Genomic DNA, 17,847 nt, shown 5'->3' on the forward strand with positions numbered 1-17,847 from the left:
TATTGGCTTGGGTCACTCTCAGTTCCTAGAGGCCACTCTTTGGTTTTTGCTCCTGGCTCTTTTTATCTTCAAAGATAGCAACAGTGTATTGAAATGTTCCCTTGCTATGAATTTCCCTTTTGCTACTAGCTGGAGAAAACTCTGCTTTCAAAGAGGTTATTTGATTAGATTAGGCAAATCTCCCTTTTGATTAATTGAAAGGCAGTTGATTGGTGGCTTTAATCACATCTGCAGAATTCCTTTGCCATATAATATATTAATGGCATTATCCTTGCCATGATATTTCATCATATTTACAGCCTCTGTATTAGGGTAGGAAATTTGGTGGGGTTGGTGGTATGCGGGCATTTTAGAATACTGCCTACCACACATTCTGTATTGAGGGGTTTGTGTGTGATTCAGAATGTATTTGTATTCCTTTAGAAAGATTGCTGTGGCAGCAGGGAGGAGGATGTGGCAGAAAGGAAAGATACTGGCAGGAGAAAAATCCTACTCTTAGCAGTCTCCATTTTGATTTTGTAATGTCGTTTGATGTTATTTTTTTAGCAGATGTTTCCATCAGAAATGTGTGTTTAATAGTATGCCAACTAGAATGATTAGCCTGGACCAGAACAAGAGTCATGAGTCAGTCATTGAACTGTTCATTACTTCAGGTCAATTCATATACAGAATAATTTCATAGATTAGGTTTTATTTCAGTCAGCTTTATTTCACTTTATAAAGTGAACAGTTGTTTAAACCTCGGATCTCATTAACAGCATTTTAATAAACACAGTATTAGGGTGGGTTTACTTCCCTAGATTGCGAATCTCATGGATTATATGTTGATTCTTATTGGCTTAATTTTTGAATCCGGCATTATTTATTGTAATTCTTTAGTCTTACAGTTTTGCATGTTTGAAGCTATATTTTTTTACTCTGAATACCACATTTGCCACGTCTCAGAGATTTTTTTGATGTTTCTTAATCATTTAAAAATAATACATGATTTTTCTTCTTGATTGAAACTCTGCCGTTGTATAGAAAGGACTTTTAAATTTTGCCAGTGGATAGATTTGGAAGTTTATCCTTATATTGAGAATTTCTAATTTTTATTGTATTAGGTCTAGGGACGCATCTGCTTTTACTGGATATAACCTAGGAAATACCTGCTTTTTAAAATATGTGGACATTTCTTTATGACCATACAAGTGAATTTTTTTTTGAAAACTCTATGTACATTTGAATAGAATGTTTTCTCTATTTTTGGAATTCAGAGATCTGTGTGTATTTTATATGTCTGTTTGAATCAAACCCGATCATTGTTATTATTTATTTCATATCTACTTAATATCCTGATTTGAGAGCTATGTTAAAGTCTAATCTGCATGTTATTTCTACTCAGCTTTACTTTCTACATGTGACATATATTTATTAGGTGTATAAATTTTAATGACTATGGCTTCTTTTGGAATTTACACTGTAACATAAAACTTACGTTATTATGAATTATTATCTTTGACTTGTTCACTGCTTTTTAGTTTAAATTCTGTTTCTTTGAAATTATTGCTGTACCTGCATTTTTTGGATAGCGTTTGTGTTTTTTCCCCTCAAGTCTGTTTTTGAATTGTGTATGTCACTGTGCATTGTGCATATGTATGAGTATATATATATATATAGCCGCTCCTGTGTTGCTGTAAAGAAATACCTGTCGCTGGGTAATTGATAACAAAAAGAGGTTTAATTGGCTCATGATTCTGCAGACAGTACAGGAAGTGTGGTGCTGGCATCTGCTTCTGGTGAGGGCTTCAAGAAGTTTGAAATCATTTAGCTGGGTGCGGTAGCAGGTGCCTGTAATCCCAGCTACTCAGGAGACTGAGGCAGGAGAATCACTTGAACCTGGAGGGGGGAGGTTGCAGTGAGCCGAGATCGGGCCATTGCACTCCAGCCTGGGCAACAGAGTGAAACTCTGTCTCAAAAAGAAAAAAAAAATAAATAATAAATTTTTAAAAAAAGTTTGAAATAATGGTGGAAGGAGAAGGGGGAGCAGGCATCTCACATAGCAAGAACAGGAGCAAAGGAGACGGGTGGAGATGCCATACACTTTTGAACAACCAGATCTTGTGAGAACTCACTCGTTATCGCAAGGACAGCACCAAGCCATGAGGGATTTGCCCCCATGACCCAAACACCTCCCATAAGGCCCCACCTCCAACATCGGGGATTACATTTCAACATGAAATTTTGGCGGGGACAAATATCCAAAGTATTTCATTCATCTTATATTATATACGTGTACACACACACACATACATAAATGAAGTCTGTAGTATAGTTACATGTAAAATATGTGTATGTGTTAAGTAGTATATTTTGCATATTTTGAAAGTTGCTGCCTTTTACTAGAGAATTTAACCTATTTACATTTGTTATCCATGGACTTGAATGTTAGCTTAACAGACATTAAAATTTTGGTTTTAAATAATTTTTTATAGACCTAGGAAAATAATGATTTTTGGGGTTTTTTTTTTTTTAATTCAGTATTGGTAATGAGAACTGATGCCCGATTCTTCTTTTTTTGTAATGATCTGTTTTCTTTTTTATGTGGCTCCAAGAATTTTCCTTTTATCCTTGTTATTTCAAACTTTCTGGGAAGTTTTTACCTGAAGCTGCCATTCAGGGAGTTTAAGGAGGCATTGTTACAGATCAAGAGTGAGTATTTTTGTAGGGATATAGAGATAAGTGGAACAGTGATAATGACTCTTTGGGTTTTAGGTCCCTCATCTGTTGAATGAGGATTATGCTTAATTAAATGTTAGCTTTTATTATTAGATATATACATAACTTTTCCTTTAGAATTTTGGTGATTATAATCCCTCCTATTTTCTCCCTTTCTGGTACTCATGTAAAACAGACGTTGCACCTTCTGGATCAGATTTTCATGTCATTCTACCTCTTTCTCTTGCTTTCCATCTTTGTTCTTTATTACTGCATCCTGGGAGAATCCTAGTTGCCTAACACTGAAAACAGATTGGTGAAGATTAAAAACAAATTTGGAGCATGGGGAGCCTTACAATACTTATTTATTAGAGCACGTAGCCTAAAACCATTGCTATAGTTGGTACAGAATAAATACTGGATAATTAATTAAATGAACTGTGGAATATTTAACTTCTTGGTATTTTTTTATGATACAACTTTAATCTCAGAAATTTTGTTCATTCTGTTGTGTTTTATAGATACATTTTGACAGATTATTTCAATCTATTAAATAAAAGTTTTCAAAATTCCTCAGACTCATTCTTAAAATTGGTAATATGAGTTCTCACTGAGTTTTTGTTGTTGTTATTGTGTTCTTGGATTAATATGGGAAAATATTATTATAACATGTTATTTTTTTTCCTTTTCTTACTCCCTGTCTTTTTAATGATGAATAGAAGTAAAAAGAAAAAATGCTGTCTAGGAATTTTCATTATTGATTCAAATAAACCATTTAGTTGATAAACCATTTAAGGGCTTTTTCTTTTAATTTTTATAGACAGGTTCTCACTTTTGTTGCCCAGGCTAGAGTGCAGTAGCGTGATCACAGCTCACTGCAGCCTCAACCTCCTGGGCTCAAGCAATTTTCCCACCCCAGGCTCATGAGTAGCTGGGACTATAGGTGCATGCCACCATGCCTACCTAATTATTGTATTTTTTGTAGAGATGGAGTTTCACCATGTTGCCCAAGCTGGTTTCGAACTCCTGAGCTCAAATGATCCACCTGCCTCAGCCTCCGAAAGTGCTGGTGTTAAAAGCGTAAGCCACCATGCCCGGCCAAGAGCTGTTTACTTTATCCCTCCTCCCTAAATGTTAATTTGCTTTGTAATTGTTACTTATGTATTATATATTACTTATTATATTATTAATATTTTAACTTGCTTGATTTCTTTTATGTGTAGTGTATAAGAGTGTTGACATTTGAGAAGTTCCCTGTAGAAATCTATTCTTTGATATTGTCTATGATTTTACAAGTACTTTTTATTTGGTGTAGGAAAATACATTCCAGACTGTGTATATATAGTAAACATTTTCTTTTAATGCTGAGTGCTCTTCATTAGCTATTTAATTGTAACATATTGGTTTGAGGCGTTCCCCTAAATGTAGTGTTTTATTTTCCTTCTTTTACTCGCTGATATCTTTATATGATATTGTAAATTAGTATGTTAGATATATTCCAGTACTTTTCATAATAGTTTAGCTAATATAATATTTTTCATTGCAGATATGATTAAGAGAACATATTGGTGTTTCTAAAATGAGAAAGACATTGAGAAGCTGGTCAATTTAAATTATTTTCTGTTATTATATACTTACCTCTCATTATATTTTATCTGCCAAGATTATTTTTAGTGCAAAAGGCTTCTGCAAAACTTGCCATATGGTATCAAAATAAGCGATTTTAGATTTTAACAATTTAGCAGAAATTAGTTATGTTAATGAGTTGTTATAAACATTTTTCAAAAGATTGTACTTTTTCTTTCGACATTTATGTGACCTTTCTGTTTGGACATTTAGACTACCAAGGTGTTGTATTTGCAGTTAATTCTGGGTTCTGTTAATGCACTAAACATATTTAGATACCTTGGGAGTTACAATATAAAAAATTACCTGTTTTGTAAAAGCTGGTTATTACACTTTATCAATGAAGACAAATATTTATTTTTTTCAGTGTTTCTAATGCATTAATACCCTTGAGTGCCAAAATAGCACTGAAATGTTATTCTGTATACTTATAAATATTATATAAAATTAAAGTGTCACAACAGTAATTAGTGTTTATGAGTTATTTAGAAGCTTCTCCTGCTTCAGCCTCCTGAGTAGCTGGGACTACAGGTGCCCGCCACCACGTCCGGCTAATTTTTTGTATTTTCAGTAGAGATGGAGTTTCACTGTGTCAGCCAGGATGGTCTCAATCTCCTGACCTCGTGATCCGCCCACCTTGGCCTTCCAAAGTGCCGGGATTACAGGTGTGAGCCACCAGGCAGGCCAAAGTTTTGTATCTCTTTCTTTTCTTCTTTCTGATTCAGCCCTCAGGAGTCATTTAGCTTTGTTACGTTGATTCAATGCAGTAGACTGATGACAGTGATGAAGAGCTTGATAGTATGCGAGATACAGATTTACACATAAAACATTGAAAACAATTATAATTTTAACTACTGTAGTCCCTGGTTAATTAGCAGAATATAAAGTCAGTGTAGTAACATGTGAAGATATCCACAGTAATGTTAGCAGGGTCCAACTGTCTCTGCTACGTGAGGCTCCAGTTATCTCAGCAAAGCTGTTTATGAGCCACACTCACAAACAAGATCACCAAAAGTTAAGTCTTTTTGGTATATGTATAGGAACACCTATCTATTAGGGCCTGTTTGAAGCAACGTTTTTGGTGCTTTGGATACAAAGATAGTATGGTGCCTCAATTGAAGGATCTTGGATTAGGATGAGAAAAAGGTAAACTGATCATGTAATGGCATAAGCAAGTAGGTACCATGTAACGGTGTAAACAAAAATTTATGTTAGATAGTCATTTCCCACATAGAGATTTAATACTGTATAGTACAGGGCCCATCCGACTCTCTTCAAAGAAAATGCTGCTCAAAATGGGCTTGGGATAATGAGGAAGAGTTTGTGAATCAATCTAAGGGAAAACTGAATAAGTAAATGCAACATTTTACATAATTTCTTCTTACTTCTTATGTGTTCACTTGCCCTAGACTGCCCCTCTTCTTTGGGGCTTATTTCTGTGCGTTTTACCACTTGCAAGATAATGGAGGCAGGTTGAAATGGGAAAGATACCAGATGACTAATTTTTTTCCCCCACATTTCCATCTTTTGTTAAGAAATTTGAAGTTGATTGCTACACTGAAGTATGTAGTTTTTTTTTTTTTTTTGTGAGTCTTTAACCATTTGTGTCCCTGTTAACTTATAATTGATGAGTTTATTTTGTATTTATTTTTAGGCAGGGTAAAAAATAGTAATATGTCTCATAAATAATATATGTTCCTATTACTAGTTTTGGTGGGATTTAAAAACTTTATAATAATCCTCAATATAGAAACCTGCCCCTTTAACCATATTACTATTTGCTTTAAAAAAAAAATCTTTAGGTTTTGTTTCAAAAATGCTTCACAATTTATTTTTGAAAATATAAGGAACGAAATTCTAACTTTCTAATTTGAATGGAAGGATGAGTTCGTAGCACACGAGGCACTAAATTGAGTAATGTAGATTTTATTATTTTTAACGAATCTTTTGTTTAATATTTTGCAGGTTCAATTTGTTTACTTGTGATGTACAGAGAGTTTTTTATACCTTCCCAGCTTATATTTGAATATTCCTTTTCAAGGTTTTATAAAGAGATTTCTCTCCTTTACCCCTTTCAGCGATGTGCATTTTGTAAGCACTTTGGGGCCACTATCAAATGCTGTGAAGAGAAATGTACCCAGATGTATCATTATCCTTGTGCTGCAGGAGCCGGCTCCTTTCAGGATTTCAGTCACATCTTCCTGCTTTGTCCAGAACACATTGACCAAGCTCCTGAAAGATGTAAGTTCACTACGGATAGACTTTCAAACTTCAACCAATGTATTTACTGAAAATAACAAATGTTGTAAATTCCCTGAGTGTTATTCTACTTGTATTAAAAGGTAATAATACATAATCTTTAAAATCTGAGGAATCGTTGCCAGAGATTGCTGGGGAGGGAAATGTTATCAACGGTTTCATTGAAATTAAATCCAAAAAGTTATTTCCTCAGAAAAATCAAATAAAGTTTGCATGTTTTTTATTCTTAAAACATTTTAAAAACCACTGTAGAAAGATGTAAATAGGGACTGTGCAGTATTTCTGACATATACTATAAAATTATTAAAAAGCCAATCAGTATTCAACATCTTTTACACTAAAAAGCCATCCAGTTGAAGAATTAGAAGACAGTTCACTCAGGTGTTATTTCAGGATTTACATTAATAGGAACACCAAATACTTCTGAAATTCTTGGAAATTGTGTATCCCTGATAGGTGTGATAGAAATCTCTGCTGGCACATTTTCATGATTCATCTATCTTAGTCATCTGTAATCTGCAGTTGTGCTGTTTTTCTTTCTTTTCCAAATAGTATTTTATAATTAAATGAAAATGTTTAAATGCTTGAAATTTACATTATACAGGAAATTATAACTCTACTATTGTATCATTAAATAGAGATCTCTCCTTTTTCTTACTATGTGTTTTCCCAATGAGCATGTATATTTCGAGATCTTTTTTCTCCTAGTCTATTGAATTTCCAATCTTATTATGAAACCTCCATGATATTTTATTCAGTCTTTTTTATGTCACCTCTTAGTTACCTAATGTTAGCTTTTACCTGTTCCTTAGCAATGTTGATAAAAGCTTTTTTTCCTATCTTCTCCAGGTCTGTGAAACATAAGTATAGCTACCCCAGGCTTAAACTAATCTCAAATACGGTTAGTGTACATGATCATTACCCTTTATCTTTGTTGAGTACCCTAATTTCATTTTCCATTAAAATTATTTTGTGTCCACATATGTAATCATATCACCCTTAGTAACCTAGTGTACAGACAAATTATAGGTAAGGCAAACTAAAATTTTAAATTATATTTAAGCTAATAAGGGATTTAAAGTTTTAAAATGCTTTAGATTGTACACTCTTCAATCTGGAAGAGAAGAACTTTCATGCACAGCAACTGTTGTGGCTACTATTTATGTACTGAGTTACTTCATCAAGTGCATAAACTGGCAGTTATCAGAGTGGATTATATTCTGGGTGGCATAATAAATATACTTTGTCATCTCAATAAAACAATTGTATGTGTATGTAAGAATCTGAATTTTATTCAGCCTTTTGTGTAGTCATGCTTTAGACCTCAGTAAACAACATGCAAACTTGTATAAGAATGTTGCTCTAATGTTAGAACAGTTTTTTACTCAATGGCAGTGCTACTTTCTACTGAAAACTGTGTTTTAATAGTGTATACCTTCAGTTACATGTTAGCAATCATAAATCAGTTTGTAAAATAATAAACTAAATACTGAGGTGAGATAATTTGCTGTTGTTGATCATGTATATAATGAAAGGTTTATGGCAACATAAAGCTAAAAGATATACTAAAATTGTGAGTACTCTGCCTTTTTCCAAAATAGACTTATGGAGACTCATAAAAATACATGAGCAATAGGATAAAACTAAAAATAAGTAAGGAAATTTGGCAATGGAAAATTTAGATAGGATAAATATGAAGACAATAGAGAGACCCCCCAAAAATATGTAATTCCAGACAAACCACAAATTTGACCCCATACCTTTTCAACAGTCAGTACAAAGAAAGACATATGAGCCCTTAATCTGATTCTTAGTATTTATAACATCACTTGATATAATGGTATAATAATAAGACATCCCTTGACAGAATGCAATGAAAAATTGTCTTAAAGTAGCCAACTTGCAGTAGAAAAATACCAGTTTCATAGGGCTGTTTCTTATAGCAGCCTTCAAACTAAGTCAGTGGTATAAAATCAAGGCCTAAATGACTAAATTAGATTTCTTTGTTTTTTTTTTTTTTTTTTTTCTGAGATGGAGTCTCGCTCTGTCACCCTGGCTGGAATGCAGTGGCATGGCCTTGGCTCACTGCAAACTCCACTTTCCGGGTTCAGGCGATTTCTCCTGCCTCAGCCTCCCAAGTAGGTGGGATTACAGGCACACACCATAACACCCGGCTAATTTTTTGTATTTTTAGTAGAGACGGGGTTTCGCTATGTTGGCTAGATTTGTCTCAGACTCCTGACCTCATGATCTGCCCGTCTCAGCCTCCCAAACTGCTGGGATACAGAGGTGTGAGCCATCGTGCCCGGCCTCCTTGGGGATCTTAAACAGTGCATTCTAACTACACAGCTTTCTGACCCATCTGTTAAGACGATCATAATCTTGGATTAAGTTCCAAGGATATAATTTAAAGAATATTGCAGATAGGATGTTTTGTCACCTTTTTAACATCTTTTATAAATATTTCTTCCTATCCTAATTGTGTGTCATGGCAGAAGTTACTTTTTATGCTTTTAAAATGATACTGTCTGAAATCATAGTGTTATTATGAGGGTTAAATGAAAACAATGAATGGAATTCACATAACATTGTGCCTTGTATATATTAATTGCTTTAAAAAGGGTAGTTATTTTACCTCCTATCTAAGGCTTAAGTTATAAGAATGATAATACATATTGAGTATATGTATTTTCTGTTGCTTCCTAAAGGGCAGAGCAGTAGCTGTGATAGTTGACTGAGTTAGGAGTAAGGTTGACATCTTTTTATAAAAGTTGAGAAATTTAACAAAATCATGCATCTCATTATAAAGAAATCCACTAAAGAGAGTATCTGTGAAGAAGGCCAAGATTTTCATCAGGAAACACTTTTAGGGTGCTGTGTCATAGGTAAATGGCTGGTCATTGTTGCAACATTATTTTCATGATGATACAAGGATACATTAACCTTGTCTGGAAATTTTACACTAAAATTCCATCTAGGAGACACAACCAGATATACTTCCTGAATAGGAAAAGTGAATGGTAAGAAGCCAATCATGCAAGATAAGAGGAAAGAACATTCCAGGGAGAGGGAACAGACCACTACACAGACCTTGAGGAGTGGACTTGGCATGATTCATGAACAGACAGCATGTCATTTTACTTGGAGCATAGTAGCCTACTAGGTGGGGGTAGTAGAGACATCATCAAGGTGAAAAAAGGCTAGATCATGTAGGCTTGTAAGCAAGGGAAGGAGTTTGGGTTCTGTTCAGTCTGCAATGAGAAGTTTTTGCAAGGTTTAAACATGGAAATGCTACATATCTTAATTCACCCCCTGTTCCTCAATGTATTTACTCATCATTTAGCTTTAATTCCTTTTACTTCACTTAAGCTTTAACTCCAGCCTCTTTTCTTTGGTTATCTTTGTATTTCTTGGCATTAAGTCCTGCTGCTTTTCTTTTACCCTAAATTCTGTCAGTCTTCTGACCTTTCTTATCTACCTGCCAATGATATGGTCTAGCCTCTTTGGATGACATCCATGATTTATTTTTTCTTTCCAGAGATTCTCTTTTATAGACAAATCACTCAGCCCAGTGTCCTGCCAGTAATGAAAATTGGCAGATGGTACAGTGTGATGGAAATTAGAAAGCAATGCTGATTTGGTCCTTCTTCAATTTACACTGTATGACAGCTATTTTGACTTTTCTTGCTGTTCACCAATGCTTTTATTCTTATGTGTTGTCTGGGCTTTCTTAAGCAATAGTTTCATCAAGTTTAAGGATCTGTGATAAGCTCTGTTCTAATTTAAGCTCAATGTTTTTGTCTTTTTTATTTATCTCTTCTCTTTTTACAGCTGTCTCTTAGGAAATGACCTTCTCTAAAGATGATCATTTTGTTTCCTCTCACTTTTCTCCTGCCATAAGAACCTTGCTCCCTTTACTCCATTTAGCTTCATTGTATGCCACTGTTGGCATTTCATGTCTACTTTTGTATGTACTCAAATACTCATCACTTTCATTGATCACTAGTAAAGTTTACTGAGGAGTCAATTTGATTAGTAGTCAAGAGCCTGATCTTAGAAGCCAAATAGACCTGGATTTTACTCCTCTCCCCTCTTAAATTATCTTTAGTTATAGCCTGTCTTTTTGCTTTTTCAACTGTTTAAAGAAAAATTTCTTAGTTGATTATTGCTTTAAACTTAATGTCTCTGGCTTACAGACATGTGTGTCTAAATATTCATATTTAATTTCTGTGATGACACCAAACCTATCCAGTAGTATCGATAATCTTCTTATACATGACCTCCATAAGGTTGTTTCAGTATTCCCACACATCTTCTCCCTGACTGGGAGGGTTGGAACCAACCTCATTTCTTTGTGTAGTGCTTTTAAAAATAATATTGTTTTCCACATAAGGCATATTAAGTGCTTTTGCACCAGATGTATTACATGGATGTTTTTCTTTGACTAATTTATTACCAATGATCCATAGTAATCAGATAAGACAGCAAGGTTGTCAGTAAGGAATTGGTGGAGATCATCATAGTCTAAAAAGTGATTTTTGTGACAATGACAGTTGTCTTGTTGCAGAGTGAACTTTGTTGTATATAACAGTGCTGTGCAGTATAAATATAATGTGAGCAACATAAGTAATTTTTCTAGTGGGTATGTTAAAAATTTGAGGAAAAGGAAACATTTGGGAACAATTGTAGTAAATTTTATTTAATTCAGTAATCCAAAATAGTAATATTTCAAATTCTGAGATACTTTTTCCCCATTAAGATTTTGGAATCCAGTGTGCATTTTATGCTTACTGCATACCTCGATTTGAACTAATTACATTTCACTTGTTCAGAAACCACATGTCGCTAGTAGCTACCATGGCAACTTGAAGTGTCAGGGGAGCAAACTCTAGAAAGTTTCACAGAAGCATTTTAGTGTTCCTAGGAGAGTATAATAGAAAAATGAATTGATTATCTGATAATTAGTTGAGTATTCCCCCAATTTTTAAAAGTTTTATGGTGAGCAAAAAGAGATCAATTTTTCAATGTACATATTTTGAAAGATAAATACTAGTACTCTCTTAATATTAAGAAACATAACATCCCAGTTATGTCTTTTCTATCAAAAATGAACCAATTTATGATGCTTCCACTGTTAGATTAATGATTTATTTTAAATGCCTATCACTTAAAGAGCCATTTAAAAGTGATTTTAGCAGTAAGTCCTTCACTTAAAATATGTTCAATAAGACTTGATTCATGTTAGGCAGTTGGGGATAAAAATTTAAAAAAGTTAAGGCACCTGTCCTTCAAGGATTCACAGAGTTGTGCTGTAAATAAATGATTATGTAACAGAAGTTTCTTGTAAGCATATGGGTAAAAGTAATATTCAACAACTAAATGGATATTTGGGTGTGGTAATAGGTATTCAGGAAATAATGTGCAGAGTTTTTTTTGAGACAGGGTCTCACTCTGTCCCCCAGGCTGTAGTGCCATGGCACAAACTCTAGTCACTGCAGCCTCCATCTCCTGGGTTCAAGCGATTCTCCTGCCTCAGCCTCCTGAGTAGCTGGGACAGGCATGTGCCACCACACCCTGCTAATTTTGTATTTTTAGTAGAGATGGGGTTTCACCATGTTGGCCCAGCTGGTCTCGAACTCCTGACCTCAAGTTATCCAACTGCTTTGGCCTCCCAGAGTGCTGGGATTACAGGCGTGAGCCTCTGTTCCCAGCCATGAGCAGAGTTTTGAAGGCTGGGAGCACAGCAGAAAAACAAAATTTCAAGCAGAGGGAACAGAATGTGTAAAAGCACACAGACATGAATAGCATGTTATGTGAGGTGCATGGCAGACAACCCACCATGACCACGAAATAGTGAGTGGTTCTGAGATTCAGTTGGAAAGGGAGATAAGGACCTTTTTGCCTCATACTTGAAAATTCTGATTTTCTTTTAGGTGAAAAATGAGGTATTGGTGGAGTTTTAATTTATAAAGAGGTTAACAATTAGATTTACATTTTTGAAAGATTGTTCTGGATGTGTAGAAAATGATTTAGAGAGGATGTCAGAACCGTAAGTAGAGATGATTTGATGCAGAAGATACTGCAGTTAGCGAGACAGAGTATTAGGTAGGTGCAAAGGTAATTGCAGTCTTCGCCATTAAAAGTAATGCCAAAAACTGCAGTTACTTTTGCACCAACCTAATATGATAGACTAAACTATAAACATATAAGGAAGAATTATGTGTAGGAAGTTTAATACATAAGAATTGGGATCTGGCTGGATGTGTTGGGTCAGGGCTGAGTTCAGAGTCAACAATGATACTAAGGTTTCTGCCTTTATCTATTCTTGAGAAAAATGGATGATGTTTCGGGTTTTTAAAAAAGTTTCACTTTAGAGCAGTTGAGATTGAGTGTTTAGAACACTTGGCTATTGAGATCCAGTAAGACTTGAAGAATAAAGTTTTGGGGTTTATGAAAGAATTCTAGGGCCAATAATACAGATTTAGGAATCATGGTGGCATTTTATGGCGTGAGAGTTGATGTGATCACAAAGGGAAACTATGGGGGATTAGGAAAGAAGGAAAAGGATGAAATCCTAAGAAACTCCAGCATTTAGAAAGATTGTATGGGTACAAAAGCCAACAAAGGAGGATGAGATGAAAGTGGGGGAAAACTAAGGAGAAATTAGGAGAGAGTTGCCATGATAGAAACTAAGGAAAGGGGCGTTTTAATGTGGGAGTGGCTAGCAATGCAAATGCTGCAAAGTGCAAAAAGCCAAAGACTAAATCGGGTTTCCTATGGGCATTGGCAGCCTCACTAATGTAGCTTCAGATGAGTATTAGGTGCTAAGCCAGCCTTCGTGAAGTATGTCAGAGGTCTAGCCAGCGTCCACATTTTGAAGCCTGTTTTTGTACTGCCCTCAAGCGAGGAATTATTTTTACATTTTTAAAAGAGTGCAAATAAAAACAAAAGGTCTGACTTTTTGTCAGAGACTGCTATGGCTCACAAAGCCTAAAATATTTACTATCTGGCCCTTTTCAGGAAAAGTTTGCAGACTCCGGTACAAATAAAAGGAATATATTTTTACTCTGTTTCAAGATGCTTGACTGGAAAAGAAAGAATGTATGAGTCAGAGAGAAATTGATAGGATTGACCAAACTTTCAAAAAATGGAAAAAAGTCTGAGTGCGGTAGCTCACACCTGTAATCCCAGCACTTTGGGAGGGTGAGGCAGGAGGATTGCTTGAGCTCAGGAGTTTGAGACCAGCCTGGGCTATGTGGCGAAACACCGTCTCTACTAAAAATATAAAAATTAGGTGGGCATGGTGGCACACGCCTGTAATCCCAGCTACTGGGGAGGCTGAGGCGTGAGAATCCCTTGAACCTGGGAGGTGGAGGTTACAGTAAACCTAGATCGCGCCATTGCTCTCTAGCCTTGGTGACAGAGTGAAACTGTCTCAAAAAAAAAAAGGAAAAAAAATGGTTCATATACTTTGTGATACTTGTTAAATACAGGCATATTTATATATATTATCAAAGGTTGGTATGATAAGCTTGACTGGAAAAGAAAGAACATATGAGTCAGAATAGTAGATAGGAATGATCAAACCTTCGAAAAGTGAAAAGATTCATATACTTTGTGATACTTGTTATATACAGGCATATTTTTTATACATTATCTAAGATTGGTATGATTTTAGAATACATTATTTTCCTTCTTATTTTGCAATATGCATAAGTTTAACTGTATATTTGGCAGGGCAGTTTATCCTTATATTTTCTGTTTTCTATGGTAAAAGAACTGTTAGTACATTTTCTTTTAATCCACATTTAGGGATGGATGATGCCCATAATGATGTGGATTTTAATGTTTTTACAACTAGAAATTAATATAGAAGAATATATAATTAGTATATTAAGTAATGTGTTTGTGTATGAATATGTAGCTTCTGTCTTTAATGTTCTTCCACATAAGACATTTTCCAGTAATTAAAAAAAAGCCCTTATGTGATGTGAATAGTCTGTTTATGCTTAAGAAGCATCTTAGTCTAATTGATATTAACGTTTCTTAATTTTGTCTCTTGTCTGATTTTGTAATTTCAAAATATATTTAACATTCAAAGAAAATGTTTATGTTACACTGCAAAGCATTTCTTAGTTGGTATTTTCCTTGTTTGGTTCTTTCCAGTGAGCATATATTGAGCATTAATTAGGTGTCCAGCATTATCATTGGCATTAGGAATAGAAAATTAAAGAAGACCTGCTTATGGTCTCAAGTAGATATAGCCACAAATAATTGCAAAACTATACGATTAAATTTAATGTGGTTACATTTAGATTAAATACCCTACAGTGTTTTTATTGATACCTCTTTCTGATTAGATGACAATTCAAGGTGAATAACTTCAAATGTCTGAAAGGTTCATGATGCAAATCCTTTCAAATGATTTTACTGTATAGTCAGAAAAAATTTAAATTCTTATACAACAATTTCATTGTTTTACTGTTAATTATAGCGAAGGAAGATGCAAACTGTGCAGTGTGCGACAGCCCGGGAGACCTCTTAGATCAGTTCTTTTGTATTACTTGTGGTCAGCACTATCATGGAATGTGCCTGGATATAGCGGTTACTCCATTAAAACGTGCAGGTTGGCAATGTCCTGAGTGCAAAGTGTGCCAGAATTGCAAGTAAGTTTTCATTTCAATTCAAAGCTGTGTATTGGGTTTAAGAGGGACCCTATTACTAGGCGCTAAAGGTTTGTGTAATATAATAGAGGTTGTTCATATTTTGGCTGTATTCATTCAGAGTGACTTCATCATACTTAAGAAAATTACTGGATATTAACGTTTATATTATTTTGAAAGAAGTCTAAACAAAACTGATTTTAATCATTTAAATTGCTCTGGTAGTCTAAAGAGCTAATTTAAATTTACCAACAGTTTAAAAAATAAGCAATATTAACAATTTAAAACAAGCATGAGAAGAATAAAGTAGCTTGTCTTCAGGGGCACCGGGGAGGGGATGTGATAGGATTTAAACCTGTTACTACAGACGTAGAAGAATTAGAGTTGAGCCAAAACGTCAGTCATGTGTTTGAATTTCCATTCCAGGAAGGACAATTTCTACTATTATTTTAATGTACATCTGCATCTCTCTAAAAGGCACCTTGAGTAGATCCTGGTCAGCATAATTCGAAAATGAAATATGTGGCATTTAAAAATTTGTAAGGGGGTTATCTTTTCCTATTGTATTTCATCTCTTGGTCATTTCTCCAGTCTTTTCTGTGATTTCCGCTTGCACCCCCATGATTCTAATGAGCATGATAATTTGGGGATGTTACCAGCATCTTCATTTACAGGCTGAGAATTTTTGTTGAAACCAGCAAGAATTATGCCCAACTGCCATGATCAGCCTGTTTTTATTATTTAGTTTTATAAGAAATAAGCATCAATATCTTAGAGTTACGTGACATAAATAGGAATATGTACCTTCATATTTTGGTAAAAATTAGATAAAATATTCAGTAAACATTTATTCGATACCTTGTATCTGCACTCAGTTTCTTGGGAAGGATTAAAAGAACTTGAAGGAAGAGTACTTGTCCTCCAAGATCTTTCCATGTAGCTGAAGAGATAAAACATGTGACTTTTTATGGAGAGGTTGAACTGAATAATAATTGGAGGCCAACTGACCCATCTTCCTGTTGACTTCTGTTTATCCCACAGATTTCATTCAGAGATTCCTCTCTCAGCTCTTCTTGCTTTCCCCATTTTTTCTCTTCCCCTCCTCTTGAATTTAAAATCATAGTATCTGAAAGTGATTATAGTCAAAAATCTCAACAGAGATAACGCTGTAGGGCAGGGGCCCAATCTTTGGGGGCAGAAGAGTGTTTAAAGAAAGGTTTTAGGTTTTCAATTATAATTCTTAATAATTATGACAAGGTTCATCTTTTGAAATAATTATTCAACGTTTAATTGCTTAATAGACATCCTAAGCACTTGAAACTGCATTACATTTAATTATCACAGTAATGTTTATTATTCCCGTTTTATACGTGAAACTCAGAGAGCTTTAGTCTAAGTTGTTTAGTGACACAGCTAGAAAACAGCAGCCTGAATACAAATAGAGATCTGATGCCAAATTTGATCCTCTTTACGTTATATGACAGTCTTTTCAATTTGCTGTGCCAGGATTTGTTCTTTCCACACAGTAGCACCTAGCAGTTATAGCGCCTTCCTCTCAAAAATTATATTTTAAAAGTAAAGATCAGAGGCTATTCATCTTGCCTCAACCCTTCCTCCTTTGCAGGAATCCTAAAATGGCTAGAGCAAGTTAACCGTAGGTGAGCATTGAGTAAAGATCACCATTTAGGAGGCAATCCTTATAGCAGGGTTACCTCTGTTACTATCTGCAGAGACAAAACAGATACTGAGGTATTTATGAACTGTGCAGTTCCCAGGACTGATGATTTTCATGATTACTTATGTTGCAAAACATAAGTTTAAAGATAAGCCATCATTAATGCTATCTTACTTTTTAGACAATCGGGAGAAGATAGCAAGATGCTAGTTTGTGACACGTGTGACAAAGGGTATCATACTTTTTGTCTTCAACGAATTATGAAATCTGTACCAACCAATGGCTGGAAATGCAAAGTAGGTTGTTTATTTACATTTTTAAATCCTCTGTATGTTTTATATGGAGAACAGACAAATCGGATATCTATTCAAATCTATATATTACCATCACCTTTTTAAAAGCAGCTCTATTGACATATAACTGACATACAGTAAACTGTACACTCTTCAAGATAATGAACATAGTCATCACCGTCAAAGTTTCCTGGTGCCTCTTGGCTTGCTTTGTGGCTGTTCAAACCCAAACCCTCTGTCTTCCTAGTCTGCTTTTTCACTATAGATTAGTATTCACTTCCTAGAATTTTTAATAAAAGCTTCATATAGTATATACTCGTTTTTGGTCTGGCTTCTTTAACTCGGTGTAATTATTTTGAAATTCATCCCTATTGCTGCACAGATCAGTAGTGGTTCTTTTGTATTACTGAGTGCTGGAGATACCACAATTTGTGTATTGAATCACCTGTTGGTGAACATTTGGGTCCTTTAAAATTTTGAGCTATTATAAAAAATGCGGATGAATTCATTAACTAACTTCCTACCTCACTTGGCTTCTGCCCCTTCAGGGTGAGGTGTTCAGAGCCGGGTTGGGGGCAGTGGGGTAGTGGAGATAGCCCTTGGAATCCAAGGTGCGGTTTAGCTTTTAAGCTTA

General features: G+C 34.9%; 1 long non-coding RNA gene across 1 annotated transcript; it reads left to right on the forward strand.

The window, feature by feature from the left end:
* The first annotated feature begins 2,580 nt into the window (after window positions 1-2,580).
* LOC134757036 (uncharacterized) lies at window positions 2,581-15,236 on the forward strand. Its single transcript, XR_010130658.1, has 3 exons — window positions 2,581-2,691; window positions 6,402-6,564; window positions 15,077-15,236. It is a non-coding gene; the product is annotated as an uncharacterized lncRNA (long non-coding RNA).
* Window positions 15,237-17,847: the final 2,611 nt, after the last annotated feature.

The sequence above is a fragment of the Gorilla gorilla genome, chromosome 14 (assembly GCF_029281585.2).
Source record: "Gorilla gorilla gorilla isolate KB3781 chromosome 14, NHGRI_mGorGor1-v2.1_pri, whole genome shotgun sequence".
In the NCBI taxonomy this organism is placed as follows: Eukaryota; Metazoa; Chordata; class Mammalia; order Primates; family Hominidae; genus Gorilla; species Gorilla gorilla.